This window comes from Canis lupus, chromosome 20, assembly GCF_011100685.1.
Source record: "Canis lupus familiaris isolate Mischka breed German Shepherd chromosome 20, alternate assembly UU_Cfam_GSD_1.0, whole genome shotgun sequence".
Lineage (NCBI taxonomy): Eukaryota > Metazoa > Chordata > Mammalia > Carnivora > Canidae > Canis > Canis lupus.
Window position 1 is genome coordinate 7,935,089 of NC_049241.1, and position 16,853 is coordinate 7,951,941.

Sequence of the window (16,853 nt, forward strand, 5' to 3'; positions counted from 1 at the left end):
GATGAGCTGCTATGGGCAGCCACCCTTCTATCCCAGTGGCCATTCCCAGGCTGCCCTCTGCCCAACTAAGTTGTATGGGGAGAGGTCTGTGTGGCTGGCCTGCCCTGGTCAGGGAAGTGCCCCCAGGGGTCTTGGGGCCCCCACACAGAGGCCCAGCCAGGCTCGACCTTCAGAAGGGTAAGCTAGTAGGCAAGCTCAGCCATCAGAGGTCTTGGTGTGATGCTAAGTGCCCCTCGCCCAGCGCAGAGTTGGGTCCCCTCCCCGCCTGCACTGCCCTCCAAATCGCTGGGAGGAGGCAGAGCTGACGTTTGGGGCATTTCCAGGAGCTGCAGGCGCCATCCGGAGAAATTCTCCTTTGACGTGTGCAGTAGGAAGGGGCTTGGAGCGCAGGCCCCGGGGGGCCTCTGCCTGTTAACTTCGTGGAAGGGGCAGTGGCAGGGAGGGGGCAACCGCAGCTCTGGGGGACCGGTGCTGGGAAGCCCAGGAGAGATACAAATGGCCCATGCTATTTAGCTACCTTTGTACCTCCAGTCCCATTCTCATCAGGGTACATACACAGCCACAGATTTGCACAGATGCACATACACAAATATAGTACACATAGTAGTGTCTTGTATGTGTTCAAATCATATACACAGAGTTCCTGTGCCCACTGATACATCTCAGCACATGTGGCTACAACTCAATTTCCTGAAGACCACCTGCTCACCTGCAGACTACCACATGCACATGAATGCATCATGCACACACACGTGCACCTGTGAACCTGGCATACCCACACATGTGTGTAGCTCTAACAGAGGAATGCAGTCGGCTGCATAGGGGCTAACCGGCCTGCACACGGTGCCCTGCAGCAGCCACGAATGTGGCATGTGGCCATGTGCGGGCTGGCCCCCATGTGGAAATGACAAGCACACATATGTGGTGTCCCGAATGCTATCTGCATGCTTGTCTGGCATTAGCAGGCACACAGCATGCTGGAATGTGCCCACAGGTGAAGGAATGTAGGTGGCATATGTACGAAGATGGCCCAGGCACACAGATGCAGCACCTTGCCGATGCCGCCTGCACACATCCACTCCTCAGGTTCCAGGCATCTCCCGTGGGAGTGAAGGTGCCTCTCTGGGCACTGGGGATAGGCTTGCCCCTCAGGAGTCCCCCTGTGAGGACAGAGGGATACTGGCCAGGCAAGGGCCAGTCCAGATTCCCAGGGAACTGTGATTGGGCTCAGGAAAGGCCATCTTGTGTTATTGACGTGCTGCAGAGGAGGCTGCCTGGAGTTGGAAAGGGGACAGAGGAGGGGGCAGGAGTAGCTGCTGCCCACAGCCCAGACTACCAGGAGTCTGGACTGGCATAAGGAGACCAGGACACTGGTGTGAAGTCTTGCAGAGCTGGGGACCAGGACACTGCCAGCAGCCCCCAGAGTCCTCTCCAGACCATAGATCAGAAAAGCCGCCTGTGGTTTATACTGTAGAGAAACTGAAATGCTGGGGCCCCCCTCGCCCACTCTCCCCACCTAGCACAGGTATGGGTCAGGAAACTTGGGTAAATAATAAGCCAGCTGGCTCTCACTGAGCTAATTGTTCTGCATCAGCGGGGCCTCTCATAGCCATGTTATTCCCGTGCCACAGACGAGGAAGCTGCACAGAGAAGTGGAGACACTTACCCAAGGTCACACAGCTGGGACATGGCAGAGATAGGGTGCGGGCCAGGCCATCAGTTTCCCTGCCTGCCCTCTTAGACCCTCCTCTCCCTTCCTCCATGAGGTCAGCTCGTTTAGAGTGCTCGTTTAGAGTGCTAACCAACAGCCCAAGAACTTGGAATTTGGGGGTGAGGCTCCAAGAAAGGGTCCAGAGAGTCTCCCAAGGGTAAAAGCAGAGTCCTCCCCGGGCATATGTGGCCATGTCCTAGACAGCTCTACCAGCCTTTTTCCTCATGGAACTGATGTCACCTAGAAAGCCAAAGCAGATGTGCGCATTCTAAAGTTAACTGGCCTGGATCCATTCATAACAGGAAAACTGAGGCCCAGCCAGGTGAAAGGATTTGTCCAAGGTCACACTGTGTCTTCCGGAGAGTAGAGTATCTTACCAACTTGCTCAGGTCCCAGGCGTGAAGCAGCAGGGGCCTTGTTTGACTCCTGGTTTTCCCCAGATGTTTGACTCGAAGTTAAAATGATGAGCGCACCAGACTCAGCCTCTACTTCTGATCAGCTGTATGACCTTGGGTAAATGGCTTTGTCCCTCCGCACCTCAGTCTCCTCTGTACCCTGGGCATGCCTATCCCTGCCCTGCCTTACCCCACAGCTGTCTGAGAACCTTGAGCACTCTGGAGGGCTGTGCTTAGAGGTGTGATGGGCATCAGGGCCTGGGGCCAGAGCAAGGGAACACCATGCTGCTGCAATTGACCAAGGTCAAGAGGGGAAGCAAAGAAGGGAAATCTCTAGGCTGGTGGGGCTCAAGCATTAGTGGACCTAAAGAATCACTTGGTGGAGGGCAAATTTCTGGGTCCCCCACATAATGATTCAGGAGGTCCTGAGAGCTGTGTTTTCATAGGTGTCCTAGAGTTCTCATCTCTCTAGCTTCATACCCGGGGGAGCTGAGGCCAGTGAGAGCAGGTTTGGGGGAGCTCAGAGGCTCTCAGGTCTGGGGGTAACCTGGGCACTATGCTATTGGCTGGCTCCTGCCACATCTGGAGAAACTGAGGTCAATTGGGGGGCAAAGTGAGACTGACACTCAAGCCTCCCGCTCTCCAGTCCGCAGCACACCACCAGGTTCTGGCTGTACCCTGCACAGCTTAATCAGGCCCTTCTGGGGGCTGCTCAACCTTCGCATGGCAAACAAGGCTATCTTTCTCAGCAGTGTGGCTGGGAGGGGTGCTCCTAAGAGACTCACCGAGCCTTGGGTTTGAGTCGTGCTGGTGAGCTCTCCCCAGCTCTATGATAGTGAGGAAAATGGCTCATCTTCTGTAAACCTTGATCTTCCCCCCTCCAGAAGGGGAACAGACTTCAAGCATGGCTGCTGGGAAGCTTCTAAGTAATAGTGTGAAGCAGCTGGCATGTTATAGATGCAGGGTGAAGGTTGAGGACTTGGGGGACCCTGAGGTGGACAGCGGGTCCTCTCAATACCCCCCTTAGCTCCCAGGCTGCGGCAGAGCTGTCTGGGATGTGAATGTCAGACACCACATGCATACACACTTTGTGGGGTGGGGCGGGAGGATGGAAAGGCTTCTTCCTCAGCCCCACCTGGAACACACAGAGCAATGTGGGAGGCAGGGTTGGGTCTCCTGCCTGGAATCTGGGCCTCCCAGCCCACCTTGCCCTGTCCAAAGCCAGAACACTAAACATGCAGTAATCAATTTCTCCCTTCCAGGGGGAACCTCAAACAAGAAAATATCTAGGGAGACTGTGCCCCTGGACCAAGACAGTCAGTGGTGATTATAGATGGGGAAGACAGCAAAGCTCTGGAGTTTAAGGCAGTAAGTAGGGTGGAACCCCAGTTCCCACATCTGGGAAAGGGTTGGTAATAGTACCCGCCTTGCAGGCTGTGGCAGGGGGCAAGTGAGGAAAATAATGGACATAGAGTGCTGGGCTTGGGGTATGGCCTGCATTGGTGGCTCAGTGAATGGAAGTTGTGGAGCTCGAGAGTCAGTTTGGATTGAGAATCGAGAGGTGTGAGTCTGAAGCCTACCTCGGCTGTTGATGAGTTTGACCCTTGAGTCAATCCCTTTGCCTCTTCAAGCCCTGGTTTTGATCTTGTAAAATGGGCATAGGTGCCCACTTCAGAGGGCTGCAGTATGACGACAATATAGAATAGGTGATGCTTGCAGCAACCCCTGAGAACCTACCTACTGGATGCCAGGGGATGTGCTAAGGGCTTCACCCGTGGTCTGCAGTAGGGAGTGTTTCCAAGACCTGAGATGCATCCTGTGCAATCCAGGAAAACGCTCCAGGATCAGAGGAGTGGAGGGCAAGATGACCTGGCCTACTAGAGGCAGCCGAAGGAGGCCAGAGCTGCGCTCCCTGAGGCTCCAGAGGCCCCCAGGTCTGGGAGAGGAGGCCTGGGCCACAGGGTCAGGAGAGCCGGGTTGGGGGCCCAGCTCGGTCAGGGATGGGTCACAAAGTGTGTATGCATGTGGTGTCTGACATGTCTGACAAGTCATGTCAGTGCCCTGGTCTCACGCTTTCCCCTTGAGAGAGGTGGTGGTGATCCCTGCCTGCCTTGTGTCCTCAGTGAGAGCAGATTCTCCTGCCAGCTGGCCCTCGGGATCGAGGGTCTGAGACACTGCAAGGCTGAGGTATTATTGACTGCAGTCACACTTATAACCGCTCCTTGTTTCCTGTGGGCTGCCGTAGCAAATGGCCACAACCTGGGTAGCTTGAAACAACAGAAACCTAGTCTCTGACATGTGACATCGAGGTGTCAGCAGAGCTGGTTCCTACTGGAGGCCCTGAGGGAGATTGCACACTCTGCCTCATCTCCAGCTCCTGGTGCTTACCAGTGAGCCTGAGTGCCCACTGACTTATAGGTGCATCTCTGCAATCTCTGTCTTCTTCTTCACCCACACATCAACCTTCTTCTCTATGTGTCTCAGTGTCCTGTCTTCCGTTTATGAGGACACCAGTCACTGGACACGGGGCCCATCCATCAGGATGATTTCATCTTGAGATCTTTAAATATATCTGCAAAGACCCATTTCCAAATAGGGCCACATTCTGAAGTTCCAGGTGGACATGAATTTGAGGAGAGACACTTTCAGCTCCCCCCTGCAATCACTAATATTCCACTAGTTTCCTGCTAGTAAGTCATTTCTTCCTCACAAATTCCCATTCTACAGATACAGAAACCAAGGCCTGGGGAAGGCTAAGAACATGTCGGAGTCACATAGCAAGTGAGGGGCACAGCTGGGATTTGAACCCAGGTCTCTGGTGCTCTTTCTCCTTTCCAACTTTTTAAAGCTGGCTGGGGGCTATCCATACCCAGAAACCCATGGGGCAGGAGTTCTAGCCAGTCCCGTGCTGACCCACATCCTGTGGGGGCTCTTGAGCTCCAGAAAGAAAAGCTGGAGGTGGGCAGGGGAGCTTGGAGGTATGAAGGGGCTGTGCTAGGCCAGGAGACCTGGGCAGCTCAGGGTTGAGAGCCTACAGTGCTTTCTTATCTCTGCCCTCACGCTCCGCAGACCTTGTGGTCCTCATCTGGAGAAGGGAGACAGCAACACTAAGCTTGTGGGGTAATTGCCAAGTTCTAAAATGCTGAGCGTAATAGTCGTTACTAATAACTAAAATATATCCTCAAGCACTTTACAAATATTTGTCCATTTCATGTGTGGGAAGGTAGTTGCATATTCCGAGTCTCATCCAAGTGGCTCCACCCTTAAATAGCTGCATGTGGTTGAACTAGTGACTTAACCTCAGTGTACTTCTCCATAGAAGTATCCACCTTCCCAGATGCCATGAAAGACAAGTGGAATTCAGCTAAAGTGCCTGGCCTGCGGTTATGGTCCTGTTGAAGGCTCAGAGAATGTTTCCTCATCTCTAAAATGAGGATAAGAATAGTGTTATTATCATCATACTATTATTTGTCATATAAGGATTTAGGAAAGTGATACAAAGTGTGCAGTTGGCTCAGGGACTTCTGGAAAAAGGCCTGTAGAGGGCTTCCTTAAAGATGGCCTCAGAAGAGGCAAGTCCTAGTCCCAGGAAAAGCAGACAGGTGGATTTAATCTTTGCAAAGACTCAGGGAAGTTGTGCCGTACTGGAATACGAGGTTGGAAGAGCCTGTGGGAAGAAGCCGGGAACGAATGACTCTCATTTGGGTCCATGAGCCATATAGCTTCAAAGGAGGGAAGCATGTATCTCTGGGGCTCCCATGCCCACCCTGAGGACAGCTTTCCTATAAAGCAATGTCATTCTCCACATTGCCTGGGGCTGCTCCACTGGGCCATATCTGGCCACCCCCAGGGACTGTTTTGCAGAGGGCATAGGGAAGGTACCCCAGAGGCGCTCACTCCAGCCTGGCTTCCTCAAATCCCTGCTTTGCTGGGCTGGAGCAAGAGCTCAAGTGTGGCACAGGAAGCTGAGCTGTCATGTTTTTCTGTCAAGGCTGTGGAGTGGTGGAGGATCCTTGAGAAACCCTTTGGGGGTATCCCCTAGTCTGCCTGAGGCCTCTCCACTGGGTGAGGAACAAAACCTCGTTTCAAGCAAGAGGTGCTGGGCTTCACCTGCCTGAATCTTCTCAGCATTCTGATCTGTGCCCAGGGGCAGGGGGCATATCCCATGTGGGCCGACTTAGTAGTGATGTAGCATGGTGGTTCAGGACCAAGTCTGGGCCAAGACTGCGTAGCATCAAATATAAGGCCTGGGTACTGAGCCTTGGTTCCCTCAGTTGTAAAGTGGGGACGATGATAGCGCCCACCTTATAGGGTTGTTGTGAATAAAGCTGAACTGTGTGGGTTCCCAGATGCACGTTTTGACATCTCTGAAAGAGGGGCACATATTACAGGTGCTGGCATGTCATGTAGAACCAGTCATGCCTTTTTCTTTCTTAAGTATATATAAAGTAGCAATGCATCTTACAATGGTTGCACCTTAGATTCAGTGAAATATGGTAAATAAGATAAAAGCCTATAAAAGACCAAGCTGATGGGAATAAGCCTGTCTCCTGCCGGCCTCCCCAGGTCAGTCACCATAGGACCTTGGGCAATTCTGTGCACACGCAGGAGCCTTTGTATCCTCTTCCTCCCAGGGCTGTTGTGAGAAATCAGCAAGCTTATGTGTGGATCATGTACCACAGAATACCTGTATACAGTAAGTGCTTAGTAATTGGCAGCTCAAAACAAACAACAAAGGCTATAGTAGAGGGAGGAGTTTAAGTCACAGACTCTGGGATTCTAACTCCTACCATTTCCTTGCTGTGTGACCTTGTGCAAGTTTCTTAACTTCTGTGCCTTAGTCCCACCATCTGTAAAAGTCTCAATTTCATAGGAGTGCTAGAAGAATTAAATAAAATTAAAGTGCTTAGGGCAATGCTTGGCAGAAGCAAAGGCAATTGTTTTTTGATGAACTTCTAATGAGTGTCTTCTAGTTCAATAAATGGCAGCTGAAATAGACCCTGAGCTCAATAAAATAATAACAATACAGACTGCACTTGTTTTACAGTTAGAGCAGTTGAGGCCAAGAGGTATGTGGATATTCCCAAGGTCACACATATGGCTCTCCCCAGTGGCCAGGCCCCAGCACAATATCACCTTCTTTCCCATGTCAGACCAGGACTCTGATTCTTATGGCAAGAGGGATCCTAGCCCGGGGAGGGTGGGTTTCTAGAAAAAGCTGCAGCCAGATGTGGCATCCTCTGGGTCAGGGCTCTCTTCAGAAACCTTTTCCTTCTCCCTTCACATTTCTGCTTGTTCACCATAGTATAGGGGAAGGGGCTGAGTTGGGTCATGCTCAAGGTCAGCAGAGCCTGCCAACCACCCTGCATACCTACCAGCCAGCACTTCCTGGCCTTCTGGGTGGCTACTGCAGAGTTGACACAGCAAAACTCCCTCCTGGAGAGAGCAAAAGCCCTGGCCAAGGCTGAAGCCAGCCCTGGGCAGAGCCAGGGCCACAAAATGGATTGGAGTGAGAGTAGGGAAGTAGACACCTGGGTGTAGCCTACCCTGACAAACGCCCCAAGTGACCTTGGACCCAACACAGTCCCTCTTTGGACATCAGTTTCCATCTTTAGAACAAGAACTTTGGGGCCAGATGTGCCCTCCAAGGACTTTAAATGTCTAAGACTCAAAATTGCCCAGGCATTGCTGCTAGTCAAGGTCATGGGAAGGGACAGGGCTGGAGGGAAGGAGCTCATGTGTGTGTGCACGCATCCCCATGTGGGTCTGGGGTGGAGGTCCTTCAGAGCAAGCCTGAGACAGCAGCCCCTGTTCAGCTCAAGCAGTTCTGCAGAGAAGGTGTAACAGCCCAGCGACCCGGGTACCTGCTCCACAGGCTCGTGAGGGGGACCCAGGCGGGGCATGACAGTGTCCACACTGACATGTGCATTTGCAAGGCAAAGATTGCTGAGAACGAGTCTTTTGTAGCAACTATCTGAAGGCAGGAGATCAAGAGCTCTTTAGGCCACTTCTAAATTTATCAACTTACATGACTCACTTCAGATTAAAATGAGGCCTTTCTTCCCATCCCACCTCCAGCCAATTTCAAGTTTCCAAGCTCAGAGGATCTTGAAGAAGGGAGAGAATGTAAATCAATAAAACCAATATTGGCTGAGTAGTTGGTCCATACCAGGCCATGTGCCGAGCTCCTTGCTAAGCCCAGAGATGAATCAGCTCCAGAGACAGCTGTCACTGGGGAGCCGGGGCAGCCCAGGTGCAAGATGCCCAGCCTGGGGACTGGACCATGAGTAACTTCTGTGTCTGAGACTTTGCCTCACCACAGTCCTTGTACCTCACAGGGCCTCAGTTTCCTCATCTATACAATGGGGCTAGTAAAGGAAGAAGTGTGGGGCCTCGGCTACCCCTGTGCTCACGCCCAATGTGGCTGAACATTCGGGTCCAGGGCTGTTCCTGACTGTTTCTTTGCCCTTTCAGGGGCTGCAGTCTGCCCCGATGGCCTCAAGACAAGGGAATTCCAACAACTTCCCTTGCTCTGGGACCTCAGAAGCTTCTCCAGGGAATCTCTCTGAACTCCAGAGTCAAACCTCTACTGTGGGACCACAGCAGCTAAAAATGATTGCAAATTCCAGTGTTGGAAAGTGGCCTACAAGCTTTCCCACCCTGAGCCTCACAGCAGCCTTTGGGGTAGCCTGGAATAATAATAGCAGCTTTTGTTAAGCAAGCGCTCCCTGTGCTAGGCTAGGCGCTCAGCCAGCAGACCTTCCTCTACCTTTCCCAAGTGGGACTGGGCCCACTTAGAGAGGAGGAGACATGGTCTCAGAGAAGTGCCAGTCGTTTAGGCAGAGTGGGGAGGAAGCCTAGCTCCTTGTCATCTTGCTGTGCCCTCTGGATTCAAGGGGAAACTGAGACCCAGAACAGAGCTGCCTGAGGTTGCAGAGAGTCCAGAAGCCCAGGACAACCTCATGATGTCGGATCCAGCCCTCAAAGCTCACATACCCCAACTCTCCAGGAGAAAGGGGGAGGCCTTGGGCCAGACCCCAAGCCAAGAACAGGACCATCCATACCTGGCCCATGTCCCCAACACAGCTGTGCACAGGAGCACGTTCAGGATACCCTTGAGGCTGACCCCTCAGCAGTGTCAGGCCCGGGCCCCAGGAATCAGCCACATCCCTGCTTTTTGTCCTCATTACCTAAAAGACACCCCAGGAACCCTCCTTGGGTTGGAGGCACACTAGTCCACATTTTGAGGAGACAAGTCTTCAGTGCCTTAGGCACCTCCTAGGCCCTACTGAGGGAACTGTAATTCAGATCCCAACTCAGCCAGATTGTGTTTCTGGGGGTGAGTTGTCGGTCCTTTTTGAGCCTCAGTGTCTTCATCTGTTGGCAGGGGAGGTGGCTGTAGCCCTTGTGGAGATTGTGCAAGATGTGAGTCAAAGACCCTGCCCAGCCCCTACTCCACACCTGGCGGCTACTGTGATGACACCAATTAGTGACATGCAGTTCTCGTGTCCATCCCGTGAGGATGGCATTCTATCCTCACTTTACAGAGGGAGACACAGCACCCTCAGAGAGGTGCAGGGACTTGCCCCTGGTCACTTGGGCTCCCACAGGGCTGGGAGTGGGAGCTGGTCAGTTCATGTACATTGAGGGCAGCCAAAGGTGCTGTCCAGAGGGGCTTTTCTCTATCAAGGAGATGAAATCCCAGAATGCAGAATTGTGGGGTTTAAATTGGAGAAGACAATACAGGGCAGTGGTGAAGAGCAGACTCTAGGGCCTGGAAACCTGGGCTTGATTCCCAGCCTCAGTGCTTCCTAGCTATGTGACCTTGAGCACGTGACCTCCCCTGGCTGTGTCTTACCCATCTGTAAATGGAAGTAAACAATAGTACCTATTTCATAGGGTTCTTGTGCAGATTAAATAATTTAATACTTGTCAGGAACTTAGAACAGTGCCTGACGTTCTTCGCAGGAAGCTCTATGAAGTATCTCTTGTAGGTATTACTAGTATTATTATTCATAGAATCAGAATGGGAAAAGGAGCCTGCACTCCCCTTCACCCTCTCTGCCTGAATCTTGCCCTAGCCTCCTTCAGGCCACCCAGTGACGCCTTCTCAGAGTGCCCATCTGACCTGCTGCTATCTGGTCAAGGCCTCCAGTGCTCCCCACTGCCAAGCAGATGAAGCCCAGACTCCTCAACTCCCATTCAGTGCATCTGTGATTTATCCCCCACCTACCCTTCCAGCATCTTCCTCCATGCTTCACCTTCATACCACTTCTTTATCAGTGAATTACTTCATCCACTAAGTAGGTCAGGAATTGAGTCATTTACACAAATTGGAGTACAGCTCCCATTCACACTGACCTTTTGCCTCACCTCTGAGCCTTTGTCCAAGCTATACCCACCTCTGGAACACCCCTTAGCCATCCTTCAAGACCCCACAAAAATGTCTCCTTGTTCAGGAAGACCTTCCTTCCTCTCCTGTTATTGTAAGCTCTCAGGCAACAGACCCTGGATCTCTGGAGTCATGCCCTAGCTGATGGGTTTTGTTTTATTTTTGTGTTTTTCAGAGATTTCATTAAAACATTGTTGAATAAACACATGTTGAATAAATGAAAGGGCGAACCTCACTGGTTCTCCCTTATTCTCTCTTGTACCCCCCCCACCCCCGCCCCATCATCTGTTCTCCCTAAGTGGCCAGATGGACTCTTTTTAACAATATGAATCAGACTGGTGCTCCCTGCTTAGAACTCTACAGTCTTCCCCATGATACACAGAATAAAACCCAGCCTCCTTTCGTAGCCTCTCAGTGTTTGGCAGCTCATCCCACTCCGCTTTCCTCACTCACTCTTCTCTAGCTTACTGGTTTCCTTTCCATTCCTCAAACTCATCAGCCTCCTTCCTGTCTCAGGGCCTTTGCATATGCTGTTTCACCATCTAGAATGCTTTTTCTCCTTCTCTTTACCTGATAGGTTTCTTCTCATCAAGCTAAGCGACAATGCCCCGTTGAGGCCATCCTTCATCTATTAGAAAGAGCTTCTCCTGTCATTGCACCCGGATTTTAACAGCATTTACCACATTTTATTTATTCCCTTGTTTGTTGTCCATCTCTCCGCTAGACAATCAGCTCCTTGAGGACAGGAAGCTTGTCTGTCTCATTGACTGTTGGGTTCAAGGGCCTAGCATGGGGGAGGCTTTCTGTTTCATGCAACTTCATTCTTGACTTAGCATTGGGTAGGCTACAGGAGGGGTAGAAATGATTATAGGCAGATATGCAGGAACCCCACACTCAACCCACCTGCCTTTAATGAGCCTTTCTGTGCAACCTTAAGTGAAACCCATGCAATCTCTGGTCTCCTACCCTTTACATTCTGGCTGGACAGAGGGCAGTAAAGGACAGATGAGTCTGTAGGTCCTGTAACACGGTGTGAAGCAGAATAAAGCAGAGGAAAGTCTGGGAGGAAGAGCTCTCAGCTGTCCTGTTCTCTGGGAAATTGGGCTTTGTCACATTGTTTGTGGTCCACTGTGGACTTTCAGGCTTGAAGAGTCCTTAATGATGGGTTTGGGGGCCAGGCCTTAATAAAGGGAAATTTCTGTTGATTAGACTCACACAGACCAGCTCTGGAAGGATCGTGCCTGGCGCTTACCTGCCCTCCCCGACCCAAGTCCCCAGCAGGGCACCCATAGCTGCCAATTACTGTGTCCCCAGCCCATGAGGTGGCCAGAAAGGAAACCAGGCAGCTACGCTTGGAAAACCCTGTTTACCTTTTTTAAACTGTTGTCATTTGAATTACAAAACTAATGGCATGCTTGTTGAGACAAATGGCTAAAAGATACAAAAGGGTCCACTGCAAAAGGAGTCTTTTCCTCTCCCCAATATCCCAAGTTCACCTGATGTGACCACGGTCAGTACCCTGTTTTGTAGATATGGGGATGCACATTTTTCCCCACGTGTTCACGTCCCCTAGTCCAGGATATATCTTGCAACTGATGGCACGCCCTAGTTTTACTGGAAGTGCTTTTTTTTTCTTAGTGGTATGGAAAATCCTGGTGCAACTTACCTTTCAGCTGAGATTCATCAAAATCTGGCAATTTGCTGTTTCCTTCTCTTGTTTGTTCTCTCACTCTCTGGCAGGTAGAAGTTCAGAGAGGTTTTGTTCCTTCTCTGTGGGATCTTTTTACTCCTATCTCTGACTTACTCTGTCCCTTAGTGTACTTTGGCCATCCTGGCGGCTCAGCAGTCTTTGAATGAGAGGCAGCAGAGACTAGTGCAGAGAGCAAGGGCCTGGAAGCTGCCAGTCTGCCGTTTACCAGCTGTATGTGCCCTCTCCGTGCCCTCATTACCACATTCAGGCGCCAGCGCGCATGCGGTGCCCAGTGCAGTCTGGCACCGGGTGTGCTCGGGGGGCCGGCACTTCCCTCCTTGCCCCTGGACGTAGATGGCCTAGTAGAGCAGGGTACGTCATCACCCCTCCCCAACCAAGTAGCCCTGAGACCCAGAGGAGGGACAGGGAGTCTGGCCCACATAAAAAGGTTGGATGCAAAAAGTCGGCTAAAAAAAGCTACATGCAAACAGGGGCAGAAGGTAAAGTCAGAAAACGGACTCAAAGGTCAGAAGAGAAAACAAAAGGGCAGAAAGGGTGAACCTGAAAAGATGCCTTCTTTACCCCCAAAGCAAAGAAGATGTATTTTGAAATATCAACTGAAGCCAATAGAAGCTTCTTAGGAAGGAGAAAGTCACAGAGAGGCCAAGGTGATGTGCTGTCCCCCAGCCCAGCCCCCACCAGGTGCAGGTCCAGCATGCATGAGGACACTCTGGGCAGCCAGGTGCACCTACAGGTCAGAGCCCCCTGGGCTTCTTTCCTGCGCTGGTTTCCGAATCAGAGCGCCATTCACTGACATGTACACAGCTGCTGTTTTAAGTGCTTTGCAGGCCTTACTTAATACAACATCCCTCTGGCATGTATTATCCCCATTGTACACATGAGAAAACTGAGGCTCTGAGACAAACAATGACCTGCCCAAGGGCACCCAGCCAGCAGCCTGACTCCAAAGCCTGACCATGACAACAGTCGCTTCACAGTCCCAGAGTCCTGGGTCTGGCAGGGAGACCAGTCATTGCAAACGAATGTGCTATCAACCAGGCTAGGGGAAGTCTCGGGGATGCCAGAGCCCAGAGGAGGCATCACGCACCAGCCCTTTGTTGGGCTATCAGGGAACAACCTCAAAGGGTCCTCACATGGCAGCCGAGTGGAAGGATAAATAAGAGCTAGCCAACTGGAAGGAAGGTAGGAAGTAGAAATGGTGCTCCAGGCAAAAGCACAGCTTGAGCGGGGGTGGAAGCCACCACCAGCCGCCCAGAGCAGAAGGCGCCAGGCGGGGGCGGTGAGTGCTCGGCCGGAGAGGTAGCCAGGCCAAGCCAAGGGCAGTGGGCTGAACAGTTCTAAGCTGGGGCATAATGTGATCAGACTGGCCCATTTGGAAGATCTCGTGGCCCTCCTGGGGATAATGAGTTGGAAGGATGGGGCTGGAGGCCCAAGAGGAAGCTGGTCAGGCATCCAGGTGAGCAAGAGCAGAATGGAAGAGCAGGTTGCCACGAGATGGGCGACAGGCAAGCTGACAGGGCTTTGGGACTGATGACAGACAGCAAGGGAGAGGCCATGGTAAGTCCCAACTGGTGTGTGGACCCTTTAGAAAGGGCCAGAGATGGTGAGAGGGGAAGCAGGTCGTGAAGAACCTATGAATCTAGTCCTGGGGAAGGGTCCGCAGATCTGTTTCATGAGAGACCAAAAGGGATGATTATGAACAGACACTTGGGAACCACAGACTGAAGGAATGTTAAAGTCCTTCATAGAAAGAAAATAATCACCCATACCTCAGGAATGGGGAGGAATTTGTTTGCTCCACAAACAGCCACCTACTGAGGGCCTACTGTGCTCCAGACACTGAGGATATCACGCTAAGTACAACGAGCTAGTTCACTGCCTTGTGGCCCTGCAATCAAGGGGCTGGAGAGCGACAATAAGTAAAGACATAAGTGGGTGGCACATCAGGGAGCATGGAGAAATAGAAGGCAGAGGAAGGAAGATGGAAACAGTTGTTTTGAAGACAGGGTCAAGGCATGGCCTCCCTGGGAAGGGAACATTTGAACAGAGATCTGAGGGAGCCACATGGCTGTCTGGAGAGGAGCGTTCTGGGCAGGAACAGCCAGTGCAAAGGCCCTGAGGCATTTTCACTGGATTCAAGGAATGGTGAGGAGGCCAGTGGGGTGGAGGGGAGTAAGGGACAGGTTGGTTAGGAGACTTGTTCAGAGAGGTAACAGGGTAGAGAATGCAAATTATGCATGGCCTCATGGGCTATTGTAGGGACTTTGACTTCTCCTGGGAGAATGACAGGAGCAATAGGAGGATTCTGAACAGAAAAGGGACTTGATTTGCCTCTGGCTGTGTGTGGAGGACAGATGGGGGTTGCAGGGATGAGCAGCAGGGAATCTAGAGATGAGGCTTTTGCAGTGAACCTGGTGAGAAGGTGGTGGCTTGGGCGAGGGTATAGACTGTGGAAGTGGTAAGAAGTAACCACATTGTATGTTTTGAAGAGCAGACAGGATTTGCAGATGGATGTTTGGTGAGATAATTTTATCACAAAAGTGAAGAGCTGAGTTGATCCCAGCACCTAACACATTGTCCAGAACCTGGTAAGCACTCAGTGAATGGTGGATGAATGGAAGGATGGAGGGATGGAGGAATAGATGAAGGCAAAGTGACAGGGAGGCAGGGAGAGAGGAAGGTAGGCAGGCCTTGAATGCCAGACTGCAGAATCCAAACTTTTTCTCAGAGACAGTGGGAGCCATTACAGGTTCTTGAGCAGGAGCATGATAAAATATATTATTGGAGGTGCTCTCAGTTGGTGGCATTGGATAGTACTTGGCACCATGTCCCAAGCTGGTGATTCCCATGAACACCAGTGGCCAATCCCCTCTGTTTGGACTGTTTTCTGCAGTCCAACCCAACCCTCATTCATTTATTCATTAACAAGCATCCAGTGAGCACTTGCTCTGAGCTGAGGGCACTGGATGTGGTGTGAATGAGCCAGATCAGTCTTTGTCCACAGAATGCATTCTTAACCACCCTTCCTGCCCCCCATATAGCTACAGAGCCAGAGACAGAATATAGGTTATTCCCAGGGCTCAGTGGCCCTCCAGCTTCATGCTGAGAAGTGAGGGATTGTCCTGTGCCCTTTCCAGTGACCTGGACTTCTTACAGGTAAGCCAGGCAAAGCCTTACAACTGGTCTTGCAACCCTAGTGACCCCTAGCATCCCCTTCCTAGCACAGGGCTTTCTTGTTTCGGGTTTTTTGGTCTTTGGTTTCATTTGGGGATTTACTTTGGTTGTGTGTGTGCGTGTGTGTGTGTGTCTGTGTGTGTGTACGCATACCCATGTGCTCTGGGGGGAAAGCTATACTAGGAATGGGTAAGGAAGGAGGGACCAGCATGCATTTAAGGCACACTGTGTTTCAGGCCCATAACATATTTATTTGTTCATTTTACAGATAAAGTCTCACTACGTGCCAGGCACCATGCAAGGCAGTGGGGATTCATAAGACAGAAGAGGTCTCACTAATAAATAAGATAATAAGATTAGTAATTCCAGGCAGTGGTGATTGTCACAAGGGAAAAAAAATTAACAGGAAAGTCAAAGGGGTTGCCTGGGACAGCTTGAGTAAGATAGTCAGGGAGATGAGGAGATGGCATTTGGATGATGAGAAGTACCTGGCTATGTCTAGGGAGAGAGCAACCCCAGGAAAAGAGTCAACATGTGCAAAGGCCCTGAGTAGCAAAGAGCTAGGCTTGTTCAAAAGTCAGAGGCCATTGTGGTTGGGGTACAATGCGCAAAGGGGAGAAGAAGTGGTGAGGGGCCGGATCATGTGGGGCTTTGTAGGTCACATGTGGTGTTTGGATTTGATCCTGACGTTGAAGGGTCTTAAGGAGGGGTGAGACATGCACAGATCCCTCTGGCTGCTGTGTGCAAAGGGAATATCATCTCATCCCATTCCTGCACAATTCTGGACAATCAGTGGTGAAAATCCCATTTTCCAGGTAAAGAAACTGAGCTGTGTAGCTAATAAGTGACTGAGTGGGGTTTGAATACGTTTTGTGTGACCAAATCCTGCACGTGCTCAATGGGCATCCACAGAAGGATCTTGGACCAGGAAATGATGTGGTGCAAGTTGAGAGACAGAATGCTGACGTGGTACTCAGGTTGGGCTCCTGCCCTGAGCACCTCCACGTGAAACCAAACCATCCCCTCGTCTCACTCACCACCCCTCAGCTGTAGGTTCCGAAGCACTGCCTTATTCCATGATGATCTGGACCTGTGGCCACTCGGGGCATTGGGTACTGGGAGGTGGGTACTGGGAGCATGGGTTTCATAGGATTTTGCCAGAAGCTTCTGCAAAAGCCTCTCCCTGCCGTTGATCCACAGCGCCCTCGCAGAGTGACCCTCCCTGACTCTCGGGCCCTATGAGCCGAGTCCTGGTCACGGGGCCAGCCAGAGCAGCAGGCCTTTGGGCCCGAGCAGGAAGCCCCTGACAAGCCACACAAAAGGCCAGGACAGCCAGTGCTCAGCCCCGGCCTTTGTGGTTGTCTGTGGAGGTGAGCGGCAGGGATGGACAAGGCTCCCCAGCACGCCACTCTACCCCTACCGCCTAGCCTCATCTCTGGAGAAAATCTGGACACAGATAAAGTAATCACC

The 16,853-nt window shown here is 51.6% G+C and overlaps 1 protein-coding gene across 10 annotated transcripts in view; it reads left to right on the top strand.

Annotated features, from left to right (window-relative positions):
- The window catches only part of ATP2B2 (ATPase plasma membrane Ca2+ transporting 2), a 373,765-nt gene that overhangs the window by 198,566 nt on the left and 158,346 nt on the right, over positions 1–16,853 (top strand). The gene's annotated exons all lie outside the window — the stretch shown is intronic.